Genomic DNA, 19,110 nt, shown 5'->3' on the forward strand with positions numbered 1-19,110 from the left:
CATGGGTGGGGTCGGTGATAGATTGCATGAAGCCCAAGGTAGAGAGGGCCTTCTTGAGGTATCTGGCGTGGGAGTCCTTTGGGTCGTTAAGTTAAGATCACCCAGGAGGATGACTTTGGACGTCATTTTGATATTATCAGACAGTGAATCACCCAAGGTTTTGCGCTCCCATTAATAAATGAGCCAGTTCAAGTATGCTGATGTGCAGTGCACTGAGCATGCTCTATCATTAATATCTATGGTTGGATTGATTAATCCTGTCTTCACTGGTATTTTTCTTGAAAGTCCGACTTTCCCAAATAATTGCATTGTGGAAGTCATGCAGTCTAGTGGCAAAATTGTAGACTCTTCCCAAGTTTGTGTGATTCCTGAGCAAGTCATTCAGTCTCAAAGGGACTGACCTGTCAACATTGCCTGTACCTAATATTTCAGCCACTGGAAGTAGTTTGGTTCTCAGGGTAAGCTTTGTCAAATCTATACTTGTGGTTAAAATCTATACTTGTGGTTTAAATGGCCATAGTGTTTCTTTATATATAATATGAATACTGGTATATAGCAAGTTGCTATTTATTTGGCACACTCATGGCAGCACCCCTTAAAAATGCCCTCTAAGCTCTTTCTGATTACATGCAAGTTCTGATCTGCATTCTCGCTTGTTATGCTATGTTAGTGCATTTCTCAAGCGCCAAAGCCTGAAGGCATCTAGTGGTTGCTGTGGTTTGTGTACATTACTTCCTTCCATTTGTCAGTAGTTCAATCGGTTCAGATGCTAAAATGTGTCCTGCACTGTTGGGCAAGAATTGATGTAGTAACCATGTGGGAGGCTACACAACACTTGTCCCCTTGGTATTAGGTAACCCACCTTTTGCTATAGGCCTGTACTACACAAGTTGTTAGTGTGACTGAGCAGCCAAGCTTATCTCAAGAGGGGTAAATATGAGCTGTAAGTAACACTTAAACTCAAGGTTTTAGTTGTTAAATAATTTAACATCAGTTTTTAAATAAGCATTTTCACCAGGGGTCGTAGACTGAGACACTGGCACATCATTCACGTTAGGGTTTAGGTTATCAGTTGTTCCAGATTATACCTATTTAGGAATCGTTTTTGAGGACGTACCCAATGCATCAAAACATTTAATGGCCAACGAACGCAAGCTGTTATCAGCTATCTCACAAGCTTGAATTATACTGCATCGATATGGCAAATGTTCCCTCATACCTGCGTTGCTTTTCTGGAAAACGCCCTCGATACTATATGGGTTAGAAACTGGTCTGCCTCTTTACTCCCACACTATAGATAATGGGAGTCAAAGTTCTGGAAGCAGGTTTTACAATTACCGCAATGTGTGCCAATTGCTTCTCTCGGCTATGAGCTGGGGCTAACCTCTCTAGCTGGCATCTATCATTGGAGATTGTGCCCCCTGTTTCGGAAATGTTTAATCTCCACTGATATGGAAGTTATGCTTAAAACTATCAAATTATATGTTCTCAACGCAGCACTCATATGCAAGGTTGGTTAATCACAATCTATCTCATTCTCTTGCATGCGGATGTAACAATTGCCTTGCTCATTACAAAGCCAGAGATGGACTGGATTGACAATCGAGCTATTTGTCTACAATATAAATGTTCCTCTAGCCAGCGATTCCCTCCCAAATTACGAGGAGTCATGGAAAAGTATCTTTGTAGAGTCCCTTCAGTGTTCTACAGACACTTTATTTTACGCTTTCGACTCCATTTATGATCAACTAGATACCTGTTATGCACGCTCAAAATATTGCCTAAAGGATCCAATTATTTATCGTTTTTGTAACAACTGTGATGTCACTGAAACTCTTGAGCACTTGATTGCATATTGTCCAGCTGTGTTTGCTTTAAGACAACAACATGTTACAAAGTATTGTCAAAATTGAATATTGTAATGAGTTTATAAATTGAAAAGGTGGTTTTTTAAAACATTTTTTTATTGATCTAGCAGAAATCATTCTTTAAGAAGGGCAATATATCTAATAATCAAATATACTTCAAAATACTTTTCCAGGCTCAACACAAACTTAGTAGCTAATCTTTAGAGATGCTTTTTACACACTTCCTACACCCTGAGGTGTCTTCACTAATGGCATTTATATATCACTAGTACACTTTGTAGATTCTGAGGTTTGCAGAAAGGTTAAGGGAAGGAAAAAAGGTTAAACTGGTTCTCGGAGCATGTGAGCACGCACTTCTTCCAATAAGTCTAGACAAAAACCTTTCCCAGCAATAATAGTAAAACGATATCAGTCAAGTGGACTTGAAGAGTCTGCAGGGAGCCAGGACAGCGAAAGTCAATTGGAGCAAAGTCTGTGGAGCTAAAGCACTTCTTAGATAGTGAAAGTCTTGCACAAAGTTAGAGAGATTGTTAAAGAAAAATCACTGTAGGGTCACAAGCTGTTAGACTTGTGAAAGGTAGAGCTGAAATGAAATCTAGCTACTGCGTGTCACAAATGAGAAGAACAAAACTAATGAGGTAAGTACCCCAAGTTGGAACAGTACCTTTTGGTTAGAAGAGTGGTCCAGCTGGCCTCTGTCTGGTTGCAGTGATGCAGATCTGGGGTTCCTGGGCCTCAGTCGTGGGGACAAGAGCGAGGATGTCTGCAGGACTCCTGCAGCAATTCGGAGGTTGGCGGCAGCTGCTGGCTCTTTTCAGATCTGCAGCACTTCGCGGTTTCAGCGCTTTGTAAACGGCACCACTGTGGATCTTGGACACCGGTTTGGCTTCCTTCACTCTTTAGTCCTGCACTCTGAGGGGATGCTAGCTCTGGTTGTCCTGCTTCTGGAGGGTCCTGGGGAGACTCCTGAAGCTTCTGGCCGGCTTGTAGACATTGCATTTGACTACAGATTTCTCAACCCCTGGCACTCTGTTCCTGCAGCAGCAAAGAAGTACAGCCAGTCGGGGGAAGATGGTCCAGTGTTGACCGTCTCGGGGGTTAGTTGGTCCCACTAGCCCAAGGAAAGAAGTCGTCCCTTCCGGAGCTTCTCTTGTTGAATAGAAAAATGTAGCACTGCAGCAGGGCTTCACCGGGTAATTCAGAGGTCCAGGGGGATGCAGCAAGCTTTGTTCACGGTTTCGTCCTGATGTTTTTCCCAGTGGTCGACTCTGCCTCTAGCCCCAAAACCCTCTCACTTTTAAGCAGGTTTCTTCCATTCATGCACAGCCTATCTGTCACTCAAACAGTAGGGTGGCTGTCCTGAAAAGCTAGCCAATCCGGACTGGGAGCTTTTAGGCATTTCTAAAGACAAAGGACAGGAGTTTTTGGAACCCCCCCCCCTCACTTCATGCCCTACCAGACATACTGGAACCAGAGGCAGGTTTCAGTACTGAAGCCTGCCAAAGTCCAAACAAACACAGGGCTCAAACCTGGCTTGGCGCGCTGAACAAGACCCAAGAAAGACCCCACAAGCAGAAAATGGCGAGGGGGAAAAAAAAAAGACGACCAAGGCCATTTTGACAAAACAGTCACCCATGGGCTATATTGCAGCTCAAGATTCGGCCTGCGGTAGAAAAGCACAATGGCAGGACAATTAAACCACTGCCACCAGCTATTTAAAGTAGTGAGGGTAACAAAAAACAAGTTACATAAGTAGGTAGGTTATGCTGAAGGGACAATGCCCAAAAAGTACTCTGAAGGCTTCGCAATTGTGGTTAAAGCTGGTCGGCTGTTTAGACGGACTGAAGAAATCAATGCGCATTGATTTCTTCAGTCTGTCTAAACAGCCGACCAGCTTTAACCACAATTGCGAAGCCTTCAGAGTACTTTTTGGACATTGTCCCTTCAGCTTAAATTTCAGGCTCTATCCCTATTAAGCCTCAGATGAAGAGCCGTGGAAGGCTCGACAACACGTGTTAGGCTGTTGCTTGTACTAAACCTTGGACTTTAAAGGCTGTTCTTTCATACAAATCGGGAGTCCAAATGATTTGTATTTTGCTATACTTGGCACAGTGAAACTGGGACTTGTTTGTGTTGCAATTGTACTTGCCTTAGTGGAATTATACTGGCAGTATATCCACACTACCCAGATACCTGCAGCCTTGACCCTTTTTGTCTAATTTATACTTACAAGCGCTGTGGATCGTGACTTTTTCTTCCAATTTGTTCTTTCCTAGGTAGGATAAGGGGCTAGTAAGTAACCCCCCAGCACTCCACACAAGATGGTGTGTGCCTGGACCTAAAAAGAGAAAAGGGTAAGTAAAGTAAATTTCACTATACTTGGGAACAGTTCACAACAGAAAAGGTATTTAAACCTTGCGAGATCTGAATGTTTTCTGACACTGCACTGAAGGTGCTGTGTGTCACCATACAAAATGTATATGCCTATGGAGTTTGTCGGACTCCAAAAACAAAGAAAACGCATCCGAATCAGGTCAAAACACGAGAGTGAGTAAAAGGGCTCTCCCACTCCAGGATTAAAATTAAAAGTCCCAAAGTCCAGCAAAAAAAGCTGGGGGTCTGTAAGGCTGAAGGGGAATTGGCACAGAAATGAGTATTCTCCCTAACATGCACCTATTCTAGAACACAAGTAACACCCCCCCACCCCCAAAAAAAAGGGGTGGGGATTGCAGCATGCTCTTCGTTTGTTTTGGTCCGTGGTCGCCAGTTGTCTATTCCTAGGCACCAGAATGTTAAGATCGCCTTGACTTAAAAAGATCAGACAGACTTGCATGGAAAAGATGACGAGAAATAAATCGGAACCCAATCTCCACCAGGTCCCTGTTTGCAGTTCGGTTTATTCAAGTAGATCGAATAAAACCAACCAATTTCTGTGCCTTTCCTGTATGCTTCTGGAGCCTGGGCCCAGGAGTAAAAATCTTTTTTCTTTTTATACATTTTTTAATAACCATAAACAGTAGCAGCATATATTTGTTACGAGGGTGGAACACCGTGATGGCATAATCGCTTGACCTAAAAAGCTTGGCTCTCTTTCACAGGGGGAGGGTGGGGAGTAGGGGGAGATTTGGGGGGGGTGACTGGATTAGGCAGTCTTTAGGAAGCATTTCACCATCTGTGGTTGGTGTTTGGACTGGGTAACTCTGCTCATGCTCCATGATTGGTGTCAAATGTTGGTGAACAATGGAGTGTGCCCTCTCTGGCTGCCATGATCTTTTCTGCTACTTGGATATCCCAAATCTTGATCCACCAGACTTGGAAAAGCGGGCCCTCCTGTGATTTCCATTGACAGGCTATGGTAATGTTTGTGGCCAGGATGTGTTGATCAGCTTTGCAGTGGCTCTGGTTCTTGGATAACCCTCCTGGAGGGGGGGTCCGTAGCAGTATCACTTCGTGTTCCAGCAGAAGGGCCACGTGGATGATTTCGATTGTCTTTATTATTGTCTCCCAGAAGGATTTCATCACCGGAATATCCCACAACATGTGGAAGTAGGATCCACGCACCCCACACTTACTCCAGCAGGACGAGTCTAATGACTGTTCAAAGTGGTGTAAGCGCTCGGGGGTGAGGGGGAGGGATGAAGGGGAGGTGGGAAGGAAGTACCATTGTTATAGCAGATAGCAGTTTTAGTGCACATTCTTTGTTGGTTATTCACCTGGAGGAGATATTATTCCTGGACCAAATGTCCAGCCATGACTGGTCTCTATGCGGTGAACCAGATCGGTTTCCCAGAGGGGCATGTATTTAGGACGGGTGGATGACATGTCGTCTTGTAGCAACTTGTATATCCTTGATGTCCCCCTGCAGGGTGAGTTCCAGGGCGGTGAGTCGAGTGTGGCCCCTTGTTTGACTGGTGGATGAGAGATCCAGTACCAGATTTGTGTGTAGGAAAATAAGTTCTCCCTGACGGACAGATCTTTACATTTTGATGAGAGCTGAGCCATTTTCATACATTTCATACAGCTGTGAAACCTTTTGGAGCCCACCACAGATTCAATTCCTGAGTTAGCTAGGGTTGTGAGAAATTGGGGAGAGGGGGGCATATATCCTTCAAGATTCCCTTTCTCTTTAATGCCCAGTTCCAGGATTTCAAGGAGGATTTAGTGGCTGAAAGGAGATTTGTCCTGCCCTTGCAGCTTGTTATATGTGGTAAGGAACTAATGGGGGTCGGGAGCCTGGACCGTTCGATGGGAACCCATTTTGGGGGGTGGGGGGGCTGTGGCAGAGAACCAGGTTAGCATGTTAACCATGTGTGCTGCCACTTGGTCGTTATGAAGATTGGGGACCCCCATCCCTCCCCATTTAGTGTAGGCTGTGCGTGCTTTTTTTACACCGCAAAACACATTGGGAGATCCGTCTTTGTAATTTGGAGATTGGTTTTGAGGGGATTACTACTGGCAGTGTAGAACACAGATGCAGGAATCTGGGAAGCAAGTTCATTTTACAGGCTGTTTCTCATCCCATGAGTGAGATATCTTGGATAGTCCATCCTTTTAAAATCTGGTTCCAGATCACTGAAGGGACTGGGGGAAATTGGCTGCGTAGTTTGGGTTTGCTACTTTGTGAACACCCCCCCCCAAATATTTTATTGCTTTAGTGCTCCACTTTAAAGGGCAAGCTTTTCTTTTCTTTTCTTTCCATCTAGGTTAAGACCCACCCCGTGCCTGATTTTAGAGTAGTTACCTGTGAATCCTGCTGCCTTCCTGCTCTATTGGGGCCTCCGGTATGGAGGATTGGCAGTTGGTAAGAGAAAGTATTAGGTCATCTGCATAGAGGGATATTTTAAAGTGGTCGCCTTGCACTGCCAGTCCTCTGATGGAAGTGTTTCTACGGATTTGTTGGGAAAGGGCTACATAACCAAAGATTTGCGGGGAAAGCAGACCTCCTTGCCTGGTTCCACAGGACAGTGCTATGGGGGGGGGCTGAGACCTCTTTGTTCACCCGTAGGACCGTTTTTGGGGAGTTGTAATTTGCTAAGAGCATTTTGCTGAATAGGGGACCGAAGTGATATGCTTTAAGGGCGACGCATGACTGCCCAGTCAACGTTGTTAGAGGCTTTTCGTTGCGTCTAAGGATAATAAGGCTAGCTTTTGGTGTTATGATGCTGGCACTTCCACTAGATTGAGAGCCCTTTGTATGTTGTCTCCTGTGCTCCTTCCTATAATAAAACCTGTTTGGTCTGCATCAATAATCTTGGAGAATCTGTGTGAGCCTATTTGCCAGGATTTTAGAGTAGATATTTGCATCTATATTGAGTGATATTGGCCTGTATGACACACATTCACTAGGGTCTTTACCAGGTTTTAATATTAGGACAGTTATGGACTCCTGCATAGATGGTGTTATCGTGCCTGTCTCCCAGAAGGAGTTGAAAAGCTCAGCGAGTGGGGCTTGTAAGGAGTGATATAAAGAGTTTGTAAAATGTGAGTGAGAATCTGGGTTTCAGGGCTTTATCACTTCAACTTCCTCTGCAGTGATCAGGGATTCCAGGGTTTCCCTGTCAGTCCGTTATAGTAGGCAGGGAGGCCTCTTTGCTATAATTTTCCTGTTATTTTTGGGAGCGGCGGGTGGATGACATTGTTTCTGTTAGGCAAGTGTTTGCCAGCTTTAACCTAGCGTCTTCTGCATATTGAGGAATGCCTTGGGGATCTTTTAAACTAACGATTAGATTTCTCCTTTAGGTTTTTGCACCAGGAGTCTATTCGCCCTGTTGCCTTTGGCATAGTATCCATGCTTTGTTCTTTGAGTTTGTGTGTTTTCCTAGTTTCCTCAGCGTAGTGGGCCTCCAGTTTATTCTGAGCAAAATGTAACTGTTGGGCGGCTTTGGGCGACCATCCCTGTTTATGTATCGGTTTGGCCGTGCCTACCTTTTTTTCTAATTGCTCTTTGGCCTGGTTTTTGTACGCTGCTGCGTGAGCTATTACTTCTCCTCTAATGACTGCCTTCATAGCCTCCCATCTGGTGGCTATCGTTGTGAGACCGATGGGGTTTTCTTTGAAACAGTTTTGGATGGCTGGCTTTAGTTAAGTCATCTCTAAGTGCCATATCGTTCAGCATAGCGTCATAGAATTCCATCTGGGCCTCGGGTGGGGGCAGGGGGTAGCAGGGCCATAGATGTGGGCTGTGCAGATCACTGGGGAGTAGTCTGAGATTACCCACCTTCCGATGGAACCCTCTTCTGTGTGCAGGGTTGGGGGCTAACCAGTAGCAAGTCGATGCGGGAAAAGGTGCATTGGACGTGTGTGAAGAATGAGAAGTCTTTTGTCTCTGGGTTCAGAACCGCCCACGCATCAATCATGCCCAGTGACCCCCAACAGGTGTAACGGTCTCTGGGGAATTTTAAAATCTTTCCCTGCTTGCTGGTGGGATTTATCTGTGTAGGGGTCCAGGACCCCATTGAAATCTCCTCCTATGATCCCTTTCTTTCCAGGAAGGGCAGCATACTAGATTCTAGGTCTGCCAGGAATTCTTCTTGTTTTTCATTGGGGGATATACCGAGACCTTAACGGCTAGGTAGCGTCCCTGCGACCCTGCAGCACCTTGTTCTGTGAATGAGACTCCTTTAGCCACATGGATTACTGTGCACCCTTTTTTGAGCCGCTTGATATTGGGAATTGTTTTGGGGAGGCCTTGCTTCGAAGTCTGTCTTGAGCAGGTGGGTTTCTTGGGGGAATACTGCTGAACTCCTTATTTTTAAAAGAACAGTTATACACACACCACTTATAATGTAATCAATATGTTCATATTCAGATACTTATATTATCTAAACCTTTCAATGTATGCATTTCATAATGGCTTCCACACAGCATATAACGGCAATCACAAGGTGACTCGACTCCCCTTTTTAAAATCCCTCTGCAGATTTGATGGACCGCAAGTGTCTTAAAAGGCTCAAGAAATTCAATAAGTTACCTCGACCAACAATGAAGTGTTTCTTTACATTCCAAGATTAGGTGTTCTAAGGTCTCGATTGCGCCAGTCTCATCGCACATCTTGCAAATACTTTGAATCCTGGTTAGATTAGCCATTACACCCGCAACCTCCCGCGTAGGATAAAGATTCAACCATAATCTCATACTTGTTTTGGGAAAAGGCACACAGGAATTTCTTATTTTTCTAAGGAGCTTTATATATTTTTTTTTATCAAAGAGCTTGACATCTATACGAACTAAAGGCATTCATTTTTCCTCCTGCCATGCACTAGTTGCATAGGGCTTTTTTTTTTAACGTCTTGTGTGTTATGCATTAGATCTTTTTTTACTATGAGCATCCAGTAAACTCTCACATTCTGATGCCCACAATGAGAAGTGGGTACACGATTCTTTGTACAAGATCGTGTTCATTAGCACAAATAGTGGCTGGGAGGGAGTAGGATCTTGCGATATGACAAGACCCTCCATCTAGCATACACGACACAGACCGCAGTCCCAATCCACGCCTGATGGTCTCTGGCGCAACACATTCTGGGAGACAAAGCGCACTACGCCATAGGAGTCCCTGCAATTGTACTCCTTGATAAGAATCTGTCATACAACGGCACATGTGTCATTTTTGCTTGTATTTCAAGGCAGGCATAAAGGATAAATAACCATATTTAGTGGTCAACCTCCTCGATCAACTGAGCTGCAATGGCCCCACGTTTGTTCAACAGGGTTCCAAGTGCACAACCATATAGGGTTTATTATGTCTAGTATAGCCTAGATACTTGTTTTGGTCTACACACTCAAGCCTATCGTTCCCAACTTCAAAACATACTTATTCCCTGCCCTTTTGTTGGAGCATATCATAATCTTAGTTTTATTATTTTCCCTCATGTAACGGGCAAGAGAATCCAAACTCCTCCAGCCCCAAAGCGGCATAGGCCATGTAATGGATCGAATGATAACCGAGGGCGGGCACTACTATCTTTGAGGTGGTTATTTAGGTCTGACAAAAATGGGGCAAGGGCACAGCCCTGTCGTAGACCACATTTAGTGTCCCCGGAATTGGATGTGTACCCTACCACCCAGCCTCACTCCCACCTTTGTGTCGGTATGCATGGTAACTAGTATCTCAACATTGGCCATTGGATAACCCTGGTTTCTCATTTTCCTCCATACACTTCCTCAGTTTATTTTCTCTAAGGTCGAAGTGAGAGCCACTTACTCTTCTCCTTAACATTTATTTATTTAACCTTTTTTAAAAAAAAAGTTTTGAAGGCGCAGGAGACTACGCTATTAAGATTACTCCCCAATCCCTTCTTGAACCTGGAGTAGCCCAACCATTGGTACTGTTAACCCAACCAATTAGATCCTCCAACAGTATTGAGAAGACCATACTCCCATCATCAAGGAGGGAGATGGGGTGGAAGTTCTTGGGATTAGCTCGCACACCCTTCTTGAAAATCGGGATTAAATTACATTCTCTGCGACTGGAATGGTTTTGGATTTACGAATGTTAGAAACCATTAATTTGGCAATTCACTTTCTTCAGCCTTGAACATGGTAGTAATTTCTTATGCGCTGGACATGGTGTAGTTTGGGTTAAGTTTGGTTAAGTTATCAGTAGTGTCCTGAAGCTCTTATGCAGTTTCAGAAAATGATAATGCCTGTGAATGTGAATCGTGCTATTGGGGGAAACTCTCTAACATGCAAATCTGGCTTTGAAAGTGTGAATTGGGGTTCTGCTTCCGTTTATTGCGGCTGCAGAGGATACATTGAGGAGTAGCAATGGTCTCGCCTTCCACGACTCGCCTGTATTTTGCTCTAATTTAGGCCACTGTGCGTACTCCTTGAGTTCATAGCACGATGGTCTGGATTACTGCCTCCCTTGTTTGTGGTGTGGTCTGCAAACCCCCCCCCCCCGCCTCTCTGATAGTAATACAATTAAAACTTGCAAAGGGTGCATGATGAGGTACATTTCATTTTCAAAAGGTTGTCTGTGTGAACACATTGAATGGAGCATGATTTCTGTAAGGTGTAGTTGCTTTTGTGCTTTTATTTATTTTTTGGTGTACTATGGGTCAGAACAACTTCTACTTGTTTGCAATCTCAGGCTACAACAATAAAAGATGACAAATCAAAAATTAGGCCAATGCCTGTAACTATTTTGTGTGTCTACAGAGCACAGACTTAGTAAGATCCATAGTAGTTAGATTTGGAATACAGTTTCTACAACTGTTAAATCACGAACAGTGTTATGTATTTCTAGCAAATATTCTTGCGAATGCACAAAGCAACCATGAGGGATGTGTCTGGTGGTCTAGTGCTGGCGACAATAAATGAAATCTGTGGCAAGAGCTTTTGACACAAGAAAATGTGATGGGGCGATACGTTTTGCTCTGCTTATACACTACACAGATATTAGTGACATGTTCTCTCTCCATTATAACTTACTGGAATAACTTGCTCTAATGCACAGAACAGCTGTTACTGCCATACATACTTTGAGTGCAATGTGTTGTAGGGAACCATAACACAAATCTCTGGTTAAGTCTCATCCATAGGTCATGAAATGGGAAAATGGACACCTAAACATTACTTCCGAAATGCATTAACTCTTATGACTGCACCTCATTGATCTATTTTCTACTTGCTGGCCGTGTTGATGTGGTAAAACGTAGGCGGCTTTAGCACGTAATCTCCTGGTCAGTTTGGACCAATGGTCCCTCTGATTATCATTCTCTATGTGCAGAACCGCTTGACTGTCGTGCACACATTATTTTCCATGTGCAACTGACTAATGAGGTAAGCCACTTTGTGAGAATGCGTATTTAGTGAACTACCATCTGAGTTTCGAAAGGAATGTCCTCTTCCCAGTCACTGCAATGATTTACAAATCTGTTTAAAAGGTGCATCTTAGAATACCTTTTCCAAACACATAAGCTAAACAAAAATGAACCAAGACTTCAACATCTGCCACAGTACCTTACACACTTCCATGCAGAGAAACGTGTGCTAATTGCCACTGGAAAAACACTATTAAAAAAGCAAATATCGCTTGTCATAACTGATGTGGCCCCCAAAAAATTCAGACAGCATACAGATGGATTGACTATTAAAAGGAATGTGCCAATAGGATTTCAAGTGCCACTTTAATGAAGTAATTTAAGGGCCAGGAGAACATGCAATTATCATCCCCACACAAGTTATTAAAGGCATCAGAATAACTGCATCTCAGAATATGATCAATCCTGTGCCTCTGCTTACTATCCACATTACGTTGTCCTGTTAGTTGTGCTAATACCAGCCTTACAGCTGAGACGTACACACTATCCACGTTTACTCCCTAAACAAGGGAAAACATGCCTAACAAGAAACAATTTAACATAGGAGCATACCCACCCTGATTCAACCCACAAAGCACCACTGATTTCTTTTTAATTTTTTTTTTTTTTTTAAATTGGTGACCAGAGCAGTGGCATAGGAAGGAACTCTATTAATAATAATACTGGCCGATCTCAAGAGGAATTTTAGTAAGCATAAAGTATCCCTAGTGGCAAAGCTAATTACTGTTTTACTCACTGGAAAAAAGGAGCAAAATCTGATTATAACCCTGACATAGGAAGTGAAATGACAGGGCACATAGTCTATAGTTTTGCTCACCCTTCCGCACCACAGCCTAGACAAAATTAAACAGCTTTACTGATCGTTCGTTATGGAGCCCTGTTGAAGAAAATTAAATTACATATACGCCTTTTAGTTAATAGCATTAATTGTCAGAGATGCAACAGATTAAGTACCTTTTCCTGTAACTGGGATCCCTCTTCTGTAGTTAAATAAGATGCAGGGAGTTGCTAGAGACAATTCACAGAGCACAGTGGTTATATTGAAAAGCCCCCAACATCTGATCATAGAAAGAAAAAGGTGCTGTTGTCTAGAACTTTCTATCCTTTAGCAAACCAGCAAACCATTGTCTTCACTGTACAGCCGAAACATCTGACTTGGTTTTTGTTAATCACCCGCAGGGTGTGTTAACCTGTACCCTTCAACCCATAACCTTCCCTGACCCCTCTTGTAGCCTCCAATATTAGTGGACCTATCACTGTAAAAAGTGAGGGACTCTAGCAGTAAACACTCACTGGGATAACTGCAGACACACAATACTTTACAAGCAAGGCATATTTAATGCCTCACCATTTATGTGCATTTTAAGAATGTCAAAATTCTGCGCGTATGCCATTATTTTGCAGTGTATACAAGATTGTTTGCAACATATTCCACTCTTATATCATTGTATAGGATTTCCCAAGTGCCCAGTAAGCCGTTTTTGTTTGGAAGCGAGTTGTGGGAAGGTCTATGTCAAATGCAACTCTGAAACCCTGGAAAGGATGCAGATTGTGTAAAAAGCAGCAGATTGTGTGAAAAGCATTCTACTGTCTGAATATCCAGTGCCCTTATACTACAGACGGGTAATGCCAGACATGGTCCATACCCATTATTCCTTATAGGCCAAGTAAATGATATTGCAATGTGGGTTTCCATTTATAGGGTAATGTTAGCAATGCTGTTGGAGATGCTGAACCATCGCATTTGTTTTTTCAAAATCCTTGCAGGGCGAAGTAATTGAGTTTTATAATGCTGTAACTTGCAGGGGGACCGCTTCAAAGCACGTGTGCAAAGAAGAGCGCTCCTCTAACTCCCTCAGGGTCAATGGTTTTTCAAAGAAACGAGCTGGGGATAGATCTGTCTTCGGCTGGGGCCTCCCTTTGGAACTGCCTCCCTGCCACTCTGAAACTTGAGGAGAACCACCTCCAGTTCCGGGGGCACCTCAAGACTTTCCTCTTTGCTTCTGCCTTCGCCCCTCCCCTGCTGATCTGTTTCTCTCTCGGCACCTGGCCGGCATGTGTCCTCCAGGCCCAGGTACCTGCTCACCCTGCCACCCTCCTGCACTGCCTCCGGGCCACCCCTTGCACCAGGGTCTGTAACTGTGCCCATACAGTCCCCCATCCCCTTTCTTTTCTTTCGCACTTATCAGACATACCCTGTCTACTGCCTTAAACACAGCACTTGCCTCTTACTGGCTGCACTACCACCTTTTATTGCCCATTATGTATTTATTTATAATTAATCAGTTCTCCTGCTCCGCACTTTCCACTGCTCCAATCTTCCATGCACTTTCCCCATGCACTCGCGAGTTCTCAATGTCACTGGGCCTAATTGTTTTGTTTTCCCCTGTTCACCACCCTTGCCTTGTCGCACTCTGAAACACTTGTGTACGAGCGCAATATAAATAAAATATCATATATCAAGAGTAGTGAGGGATAAGAAGTGCTCCAGATAGATTTGGAAGTGAAGTATTTTGCTCGCTATTTTTTAAATTTGGGAGTAAAATGATTTTTTAGAATAAAAATGTAAGTTCATTTCCCAATGGGAGTATTTAATAAGCGGGAAACGTAAGCGTTTTAGTAATACTTATTTCTTTGCTCCTAGTTATTCATACATCTTAAAAGATACAAGTTTACTTTTTCCAATCCGGAATGTATAACAGTAGTTTATTTCTGTGGTGGTACATGCACTGTTGGTCCAAACATATCCATATAGCTGTGTGAATGAAAACCGAGCCACAAGGTCCTATGTGTCTGTTTCTTATATTTTAGTTGGGTATTTTTACTCCCTCTTTATTTTTTGGGCGTATTTGCCTATTTTTAGGCAGTAATAGTAACTGATAACACCCCTTATCTGTAGGGCTGGGGATACAGTTACACATCCAAGTATCCTGCTTACTTACAGCCAATATCCGATATTTGAGCTGGTAGTAAGATTACATAGTGTGGGTGACGCTTTTGCTAAGGCACCATGAGTAACTTTCCGGCACGTGAACCTTATTCATATGGCAAAAAGCATAAAACAAGTGGATGTAGGTACACGTCTGGTAACCTTTTGCAGAGCCAAGAGGAAGAGTTAAGGTTTTCTGGTAGTATCTAAATGTGTTCTGGGGCAAAAGTTAGTCATAACGTAAACGCGTGGTACAGTCAAGTTTAGGAGTCATTGGTGGGGAGGGAACATTATTTGGTTAATGTGTGCAGGTATATCTTGGTTACATTCTTCTGTTCATAGGAGCCACTTTTTTCATGTTAGTTTTTGTGTGTATTCTCTCGTGTTTGTGTGTATTCTGTTAGGGATTTTAGGTGCTTACGGTCATCCTTGCGTAGTCGGGTAATGCAAATGAGCAGACTATCAAGACTAGTTATTTTAAGGGAGTAAATGTCGGCTAATTACTGTGGCTTGTGCCTTTTTTTTTTTTAAATGTTTTTGAAAAGGTGAGAATTGTCTGTGTGAGTTGCTAAAAATCTTCTGAGCGGCACCCAGAAAGAAGCTAGGCACGTGCACAACTCGGAGGGAACATTGGTCTGGACATTCTTTGTAAATTCAGCTGACTCCTACATCTCTGTGCAGAAAACCTCATTGGTTTGGCTCTGTCATTTGGTTGAACGCCGCAGTTGATTAGTCCTTGTTGGATCCGCAAATACCTTTTGGCATGTACTAAAGACTTAAGAGGATGAATCTTAGTCAGTGTAACTATTTTTAACACAAATTACTAGCTGACCTTTGGTGCTTGGTATTGTGGGGAAATTGCTGGTGTTAAGTGTGTGCCTGTACGATGCTTCAGTCATGGTTGAAATTTTGAGTCAAAACCTACGTTATACGCAGTGTTCAGGAAGTGTATATCAGAAATGTGAATGTGATTTTTGTTTGACTGGCCTGCATTTGACAGTCCAGGCACACAACATAAGGTGAACATGGCAGATTTTGGATTGGACCCACAGTTTCAATGGCATAAATTCACATGACCTTATCAAGAGTACATGGCAACTAGATGGGTGATGTGCCTACTATTACAAAGGAAGGCATGGAAATCTGCAGGTATTTACTACTGTATTTATTTGTCTTCATTAGTAAAGCAGCCCCAACCTGCTGCTACTTGACAGTTTTCAATATTGGTTCTAGAATGGATTGTGATGTCCCATCCATATCCATTCTGACATATTATTGGACATAAACATTAACTCTATCTCTGGTGATATATACATATATAACGCTCCACCTTACCTTCTGTGAGGACCACTTGAAGAAGGCGGCTCCTCTCACCTGTGTCTATACCACAAACCTCACCACTCTTTCCTTGCTCCACTTCTTACCATTGCTCAGCAGCATTGTATCCCTAAATCCTTCACCACACAAAATGGCCCTGCTGACTTCATAAATCCTTTCTGTACTCTCCTTCCACACCTTACTTTGATCTCTACCCCCTTTCGCATCAATCGTTCTTTCACACAACTTTTCTTATCATACCTTTTTTTGTTTGTATATTTATTTCATCTTTGGCTTGACCACGCATCACTCTCTCCCATAAAACCTCCTGAGACGCGACATTGCGATCTCCAGCAAACTTCCCCACCCAACCTGGCTTTATTTGTATTGCGCGCCAGACCCAAGGGTAACCGGGCGCAGTGAACAGAATATACAAAGCTTACAATGTTGCATAGAAATTAGTGTTACAGCAAATTACAATGTTACATAATTAAAAATGTACAATAGTGATAAGTCTTTGATGGTACATAGGTACATTCAGATAAGTAACATACCACAAATTAAAGTCTTTCAAACCTTACATGTTGTCATTGAGGTGTTTAAGATTTGTTCTAAAGTGAGGGAAAGGTTGGTCTGATCTGAGGTTGTGTGGCAGGGCATTCCACCATTTAGTGGCTAGCACAGGGAAGCTTGTGCCACCAATTTTGGCAAGTTTAAATCTTGGAATTTCCAGGCAGTTGGAGTTGGGGAGTTCTTGTAGGTCTGCTAGAGATTTATTTTCTTCTTTTGTCCATCAGGTAAATGGGGGCAGCGTTGTTGAGGGCTTTGTGCGTCAAGGAGAGCATTTTTAGGTGAATTTTATTGTCGGTGGAGAGCCATTTGTATTGTTATCTAGTGGAGGAGATATGTTCCCTTTTGTTTATGCCTAAGACGGCTCTAAGGACGTTATTTTGAAGGATTTGTAGCCTTTTGGTGATAGTTTTGTTAGCGCCGCTGTAAAGAGCATTGCAATAATCGAGTCGTGATAGTATTAAGGCTCTCGCTAGGATCATGCAACTGTTAGATAAGAAAGGCTTACCTGCTCTTATTAATTTGCAGGTATGGGCTGTCGTGGAAGCTAAGGAGTTAACTTGTTTGGCAAAAGACATGGTGGAGTCGAGATAGAAGCCTAGTGTTTTTACTTCACTCGAAACCTTGATGCTATTGCCATCTATGTTAAACGTGGAATAGTCCTTGCCTAGTTTGTTATTGGCCTGCGTGCCCAGAATGATCAGCTCAGTCTTATCATTCAGTCAGAGGCCATGTGATGCCATCCATGCCTGAATAATGAGGTACACCCTATTCACCAACTCCCTGTCCTTGCTGTGATTCCCCAGAAAGCGGGAGGAGAATCTGTGTATCATCTGCATAGTTGGTGTAGGTGATACCTAGAAGGTCCAGATCATCGAAGAGGGGTTTAGTGAATATGTTGTACAGGGTTGGTGAAATACAGGAGCCTTGAGGGACGCCGCACGTGATTGGAAGAGGGTCGGCTGCTGCCGAGGGGGAGAAGACTCTCATTGTTCTCGCACTCTAAGGATTCAATCAATTTGATGGCATGCATGGAGAAGTGTGCAGCATTGTCTAAGTGTTTGCAGAGGACCCTGTGATCCACCAGATCGAAAGCAGCTGAGAGATCAAGTAAGAGGAGGAGTGACGTCTTACCTTGATCTCTCAGTTCGTCTATTTGGGTCTTTAGTTCAAGAAGTGCATTTTCACCACCGTGGAGTGTACGGAAACCAGATTGTCTGGCTCCCAGTAGATTGTTTAGTTCAAGGTGTCTTTGAATTTGTGTATAGGCAACCTTGTCTAGTATCTTCAGTAGGAAAGGTACGGTAGTGATGGGCCAATAATTAGTGGGGATGAGGGGGTCAAGAGTCTGCTTCTTGAGAAGTGGGAGCACCTATGATTGTGTTTGCCGGGATATTACCTGTGGCGAAGGAGGAGTTGATCAATTTTGAAATGAACGGTGAAAGGTCTCTGTCAGCGTCTTTTATTAGTTGTGCTGGGCAGATGTCACCTTTGCAGTTCTACGGTTTGAGGAAAAGGATGATTTTCTCTACCTCTAGGATGGTAGTTTTTGTGAAGGAGAATTTGTTGGTTGGGTCGTTAATGGTGTTTTTAAGTGGCGGCTTGTTTGTGAGGTTTAGGGAATCTTCTTTTTTTTTTTTTTTTTTAGTTGGATTTTGTTTTGCAGTGTGGTGATTTTATTTGCTAGGGCTGTTTGGATATGTGTGCACCAGGTCTGGTCTTTGATGCAGGTATCAGGTGTGGCAATGGGGGACTCAAGTTCTTTCAAGATGGAGAAGAGTTCCTTCATACTTGAGTTGGCATTGGCAATGCAAACATTGTAGGAATTACGTTTCGCTAGACAGATTTCCTTTTTATAATGCCGAGAGATATTAGTTAAGTTAGCTTTATTCTCTTCGGTTGGACATAATTTCCAGTTGGATTCGCATTTTCTTTTTAGTCGCAAGGCCTTAAGTTCTGGCGTGAACCACTTGTTTAAATGTGCCTTGGGTTTGCTTGCTCGCATTTTGAGAGGGGCGACTTTGTCCATAGTGGTGCCCATGATGTTGTTGAATTCGTTGACCAATGCACTAAGGTCGAGGTTGTCTGGCAGTGCATTTAAGGTAGGAAGGATCAGGGGAAAATTATTATCCGCTGTAATATTCTTTTTATTTCTTGTAGGGCATGGTGGAGCTGCCTGTGGGGCAGGGCTGGGTGGTTTGTAAATTAAAGGACACCAAGGAGTGGTCTGACCAGGAGAGGGGCGTAATGGAGGATACTGTGGCTGAACAGTTGGAATGCGTGATCAAGTCAAGTATTCTACCCTTTGCGTGTGTGGGGGTGCTAATTTTTTGGGTAAGTCCCAAGGTGTGATGGGTATTGGCAATAGTAGAAGCATGGGCATCTGGTCATTGAAGCCAAGGTTAAAGTCCCGTAATATCAGCAATTGGGAAGTAGTTTTGGTATTGTTGGACAGAAGGCTGTGCAGGTCCTCCTCAAAGGTTCCAAGTGGACCCGGTGGTCTGTAAATTAGGTGAATTGAAAGAGTTTGGGTGTTTTATGGGAATTTTGGCAGTGAGAGTTCCACAGGATTGCATAGTTGTGGTAGGGACTAGGCGTAGTG

General features: G+C 43.3%; 1 protein-coding gene across 7 annotated transcripts in view; it reads left to right on the forward strand.

Annotated features, from left to right (window-relative positions):
* The window catches only part of BAG6 (BAG cochaperone 6), a 1,121,496-nt gene that overhangs the window by 6,279 nt on the left and 1,096,107 nt on the right, over nucleotides 1-19,110 (forward strand). The window contains exon 2 of one of the 7 annotated variants that reach the window (XM_069635086.1): nucleotides 4,145-4,222. The exons of the other annotated variants lie outside the window; for them this stretch is intronic. The gene's annotated coding sequence lies outside the window, so the exon portion shown is untranslated. The remainder of the gene's footprint in view (nucleotides 1-4,144; nucleotides 4,223-19,110) is intronic. 7 annotated transcript variants of the gene reach the window in all.

The sequence above is a fragment of the Ambystoma mexicanum genome, chromosome 13 (genome assembly GCF_040938575.1).
Source record: "Ambystoma mexicanum isolate Mex_15411 chromosome 13, UKY_AmexF1_1, whole genome shotgun sequence".
NCBI classification, from domain to species: domain Eukaryota; kingdom Metazoa; phylum Chordata; class Amphibia; order Caudata; family Ambystomatidae; genus Ambystoma; species Ambystoma mexicanum.